The sequence below is a fragment of the Barbus barbus genome (assembly GCF_936440315.1).
Source record: "Barbus barbus genome assembly, chromosome: 30".
NCBI classification, from domain to species: Eukaryota; Metazoa; Chordata; class Actinopteri; order Cypriniformes; family Cyprinidae; genus Barbus; species Barbus barbus.
The window spans coordinates 22424762-22431085 of NC_136758.1; positions in this window are offsets into that span (position 1 = coordinate 22424762).

A 6324-nucleotide genomic window follows, 5' to 3' on the forward strand; every position below is an offset into this window, starting at 1 on the left:
TGCATGCACAGTCTCAGCGTTGCTGCAGGGGGCACTCCAGCAGAAATTTGACTTCTCACAATTCCGACTTTTTTCTCACAATTGCAAATTTACATCTCGCAATTCTGACCTTTTTCTCAGAATAGTGAGATATAAACTCACAATTGCAATAGAGTTCTGACATTTTTTTTTTCAGAATTGTGTGATATAAATTTGCTGTTGCGAGTTAAAAAGTCAGAATCGTATAAACTCGCAATTGTGAGAAATAACAGTTGCAGTTCTGGGAAATAAAGTCATAACAGCAAGATGTAAATTCAACTGCAAGAAAAAAGTCAGTGAGATAAAGTCACAATTTTTTTTATTTTTCAGTCAGTGGTGGAAATGTGCTTCCATACTAACACCCAAATATGGTAGACCAGGCCTGACATGCATTGGTGTACTTCCATAAAATGTTTCAACCAATCCAATTTTATGAGAAAAAGTGACTATTTTATGAGGTGATTTGTATGAAAACATGATTTTTAGGAAATGTAAGCAAAGAAAATGTCTATATGCATATATGTGTGTGTCCATAAGAAAATGTAACTATTTTACAAGGTGGTGATTTATTTGAAAACGTATTTAAAAAAAAAAAATAAGCAGAAAAGTCCACCCGTAGGCTAGCCGTCAGTATGGAGTACGCAAAATTGTACGTAAACATACAAATGGGATCATGCGAATCAGCCATCAGTTCACCAAAACTTAAAATAGGTATGAACTGCCATAAGAGCGTGTTGTTTTAGCCTTTGGATTTCCACAGTCAATACTGCAAGAATTTGCATTATTGATCATTAATGGAAACAATCATTTTAAAACCTCAAGGGAGTCAGTGAGCTTTGGATTTTGATTAATATTGACACCAACTGAATCTATATTTAATTTAGGCAGAATTTCTGCCTGTAGACTTGACACTCACCTTATTTTGATGTGGGCCACAGCTGTTTTGTGTATCTTGTGCATTGACCCGAGGCTCTGGTGTGATGCCACTAGTTGCTGCAGTAGCACTGATTGGATTTATTTTTTCTGCTTTACAGAACAAGTGCCCTGCTAATGCTGCCAGCACACTGGTGCCGACCAGCTGTCCTCTGAGAAACACGGAGGAGGAGGCTACACTGATGTCACAGTTGAAGAGCAGTGGGCATATGAAAACTAATGAAACACAATACTTGATCCATTCATCGTAACATTCTTGATGGTAGTACATCATCTTTGTGCAGATGATCCAGTGATATCTCATCACCCTCTCTTGCATTTGATCCCAAGCTGAAGGTCAGTAGGTTTTGTGGTTCACCATAAAAGGGAACGGCCTTCAACTTTACCTTAATGGCTGACCACTACAACACTGACCACTACAAAGGCATTATTAAGGTCTGGGATTAGCAGGCATTAATTAAAAGGGTCATTCTAATATCAGGTCAGTCAGTCAGCCAAGCCATTTGCATTCACCACAGATGAACCCAGCCTGTGCTGCTCTGAAGAACACAGATTAGAATTACATAATTGCTGGCATATTCAACTACAGTAGCTGCAATAAACAGCTTATGATAGGAGATGTTATCACATGCTCTTCCCTTGGTAAATAATGCCTAAATAATGCACACTTAGGCATATCTAACTACTATAGTGACCATACTATTCAATTTTGCAACTGATTTAATAGCATATAAAACTGGTATTTTATATCATAACTGGGTGCTAGTAGATATTAACCTAAAAGTAATGACAGAAAATCATTTAGATTAGTCTCTCATTTTGTAAACGCCAATAAATATCATGCAAAGTGAAGCACTTACACTGGAAGGCATTCTGGAGAGTTTAAAAACAGACACATTAAGGTTATATTTTTATTACATCTTTTATATCAAATCTTCATCAGAAAAATGTGTGTAGTAAATCATTTATGTTTGTGGCACCAATTTATTGTTTTGACTACTGTTCTGGGTGGATGATCTTCTAATGTACTACAGGTGTAATTCTTTTGGGTGGTGGTTGCTCTGTGTAAACAATACTTTGTAGACAGTTACACTCTTTCTGAAATCCTCCTGCATATAATGCGAGGTTAACATGTTAACTGGCTTTAAATGTCTAACAGGAGCTGGAAGATTCAATATATATATATACATAATGTTAACAAGTCGTATGTTAGCATGTATAATATATACATTTTCTTTAAAATATTTGATAATAAATATATTATACAATTTTGGTAAGATGGTTATTCTGCAAAAATGTATAAAATTGATCAAAAAGTGACAAAATATTTATATTTCTTTTTAACTTTTTATCCTAAAAAATGTTTTACAAAAGAATTAACCAGCACATCTGTTTGTAACTGATAATAATAAGAAATGTTTCTTAAGCATAAAATCAGCATATTAGAATGATTTCTGAAGGACAATGTGACACTAAAGACTGGAGTAATAGCTGCTGAAAATTCAGCTTTGCAAAGGAATTAATTTATTTTTAAAATAGAAAATGATTATTTTAAATTGTAATAATACTTTACAATGTTAATGTTTTTACTGTATTTTTGATCAAATATATGCAGCCTTTCAAAAACATAAAAAAAATGGTACAGACACCAAACTAGATAGATAGACAGATATTTCAGTTTGCCGGTCTTCAAATTAAGCTTTTCTTTTTTTTTTAAAGAGCTGTCAATTTGCATTTACAAGACTTTCTCAGCGGAAAACACCTCTGATATGGGAACCTTGGCTGCCATGGAAACATGCCACAAAATTAAATATTTACTGCAGTGCTTCTGGCCAGCTAGTGTAATAAAATAGATTTCTTCAGCCACAGTTTTAACAGACCAGGTGCACAGTGACATTAAGCCATTTGTTATGCTTGCTGATTAATTAACAATGACAGGGCTACAAAAAGTCATCCAGTTTGCTCAAGTGATATAGCTTCTTGACTTTTATAGTTACAAACTTTCCTTAATATGTCACACAAGATTAAAAATTGTCCCAACTTTAGCACATTATTAAACCAACAAGAAAACTGCAATGTGAGTCACGTCCGGCACATTAACACCAGCAGTTTACCATGTGACCAGGACCTCTTGGTGTGTTTTTCATATCCTACTTGAGTACAAGTTACACATTTGTTGGCTTAAGTCAAAAGTTAAGTGGCTTAAATGTGATTATGCCACATGCTAGAGCACATCCGGCTAGTGTGACTACAGTTTCTTCTCAGAAATGTCTTCTGCCAAGATAATTCTATTACCATAAAGTGTGGATTTCCGTTTACATCACGCAAGGTTAATGCGGTTCATCTTTCTTTATTCAATGAACATGGTCAATATGTGTGGGTCCAGAGTAAGAATTATTGATTCAAACAGACTGAACAAAGTTATAACTCATTGGTGGGTCAGTGTTATTTGTGTAACGCAGTGTTATTTTTGTATTAGTTATATACTTATAGTATAACCCGGATTCCGTAAATGTTGGGAGGTTTTTTTATTTTATTTTATTTGAATACAATGAAAACTAAAATATTTTCAAATCACATGAGCCAATATTTTTTTCACAATAGAACATAGATAACAAATGTTTAAACAGAGAAATTTTACACGTTTATCCACTAAATGAGCTCATTTCAAATTTGATGCCTGCTACAGGTCTCAAAAAAGTTGGGACATGGGCAACAAAGTGCTGAAAAAGCAAGAAATTTAGAAAAACTTTAGCTGGGAGAACATCTAGCAACTAATTAAGTTAATTGACATCAGGTCTGTAACATGATTAGCTATAAAAGGGATGTCTTAGAGAGGCAGAGTCTCTCAGAAGTAAAGATGGGCAGAGGCTCTCCAATCTGTGAAAGAGTGTAAAAAGATTGTAGAATACTTTAAAAACAACGTTCCTCAATGTCAAATTGCAAAGGCTTTGCAAAATCTCATCATCTACAGTGCATAACATCATCAAAAGATTCAGAGAAACTGGAGAAATCTCTGTGCATAAGGGACAAGGCCAAAGACCTTTGTTGGATGCCCGAGGTCTTCGGGCCCTCAGACGACAATGCATCCCTTATTGGCATGATTCTGTCATTGACATTAATAAATGGGCCCAGGAATACTTCCAGAAACCACTGTTAGTAAACACAATCCACCGTGTCATCGGCAGATGCCAACTAAAGCTCTATCATGCAAAAAAGAAGGCATATGTGAACATGGTCCAGAAGCGCCGTTGTGTCCTGTGGGCCAAGGCTCATTTAAAATAGATAGTTTCAAAGTGGAAAAGTGTTCTATGGTCAGACGAGTCCAAATCTGACATTCTTGTTGGAAATCACGGCCGCTGTATCCTCCGGGCTAAAGAGGAGGGAGGCCTTCCAGCGTGTCATCAGCATTCAGTTAAAAAGCCAGCATCTCTGATGGTATGGGGGTGCATAAGTGCATACCGTATGGGCAGCTTGCATGTTTTGGAAGGCACTATGAATGCTGAAAGGTATTCAAAGGTTTTAGAGCAACATATGCTCCCCTCTAGACAACGTCTATTTCAGGGAAGGCCTTGTGTATTTCAGCAGGACAATGCAAAACCATATACTGCAGCTATTACAACAGCATGGCTTCGTATAGAAGAGTCCGGGTGCTGAATTAACCTGCCTGCAGTCCAGATCTTTCACCTATAGAGAACATTTGGTGCATCATTAAACAAAAAATACGTCAAAGACAACCACGAACTCTTTAGCAGCTGGAAACCTATATCAGGCAAGAATGGGAGCAAATTCCAACATCAAAAACTCCAGAAACTCATAACCTCGATGCCCAGATGTCTTCAAACTGTTGTGAAAAGAAGAGGAGATGCTACACCATGGTAAACATGCCCCTGTCACAACTATTTTGAGACCTGTAGCAGGCATCAAATTTGAAATGAGCTCATTTAGTTGATAAAATTAAAAAAAATCTCAGTTTAAACATTTGTTATGTTATCTATGTTCTATTGTGAATAAAATATTGGCTTGTGTGATTTGAAATTCTTTTAGTTTTCATTTTATTCAGATTGAAAAAACGTCCCGTTATTTTTAGTTTTGTCATTTTTAAATATTTCTATATAACTTTTATGTAATTTTATTTTAGTTAGTAATTTTAGAACTTATTTAAATTTTCATTTTATTTCAATTCAAAACTAGTTAATTGAACAATTTGATTAATTAATTTTTCAATAATATTAGTTATAGTTTATTATGGTTTACTAGAACAAAAACTAAACCTAAAACCATTTTTTTAAATCAGTACATCAAAATATTAAGACACACACACACACACAAGGCCAACAAGGCGGGCTATTTGCACTTAGTGTAAATAGACACTCCGCACTTTAAATAGCTTCATACCTACAAAGTCACCTCTTGTTTTGCAGATAAAGGGGACTTTTTTTTATTGGTTTTTGGTTAACGTGTCAGTATCTGTGAGTTTAAAGGGTGAAGAGCTGCAGTCACCCTCCAAAGAAATGAATCTGGGTAAATGATCACTGTATTATTCAAAGCCCTTTACTTTCACCCGAATGGCTAAAGTACATCATGCCTCCATCTGGATCCCTCCTCCAGAATTTCTAGGCATCAGCAAACAAACATGATTTGGATCGCATTGAAATGACACCCAGCATTTCCACATCAGAGAAATATCTGCCCATTGCGGAGCAGGAAGGAAACGGCAGTGTGAAATCTGCTGCTGCACATGTGAGTGAGCGTGTAGGACAGATCCAACCCTTTCCCACTCGCATTTGAATAAATTAGGCCATGCAAGTGTGCTTTCAGTGACTGGGCTTTACCATCAAAGTCATATACTATCATATCTTTATGCCAACTAGGCAAGAGATCACATACACACCTCGAAGACAAACAACCACCTGACTACACAGTGACTATGTCAATAAACGCACTCCTCTATCACCAATGTTTAAACAAAACATATCTTTGCAGTCTGATAGTGACTCAAATAGCTGTTCTCACAGTGCTGTGCAGGATCCTTCAAGTACATCTAGTTTGCCTTTAGCTGGTGACCTAAATGAAATGAAAAATGAATCGGAAGTGACAGAGTACCACACACATTGTTGCTACGGCAACAAAGAAATTACAAATTTATGCAAATCAACACCCAAATGCTCATTTCCTTAACCATAGCTAGTCTGGTCCTAAAATGTAAACTGATGAAATGAAAAACCTTCCTCCTTTCCACCCATACGAAACAAATTAAATAATTCGTAAAGTAACCTCAGGCTGACCTTATGACCTTACATGGCCCCAATGGATAAGACCTAGCTGTGCTCTACTGCGTGATGTTTATTCTCACCTGCACTCTGGTTTAAT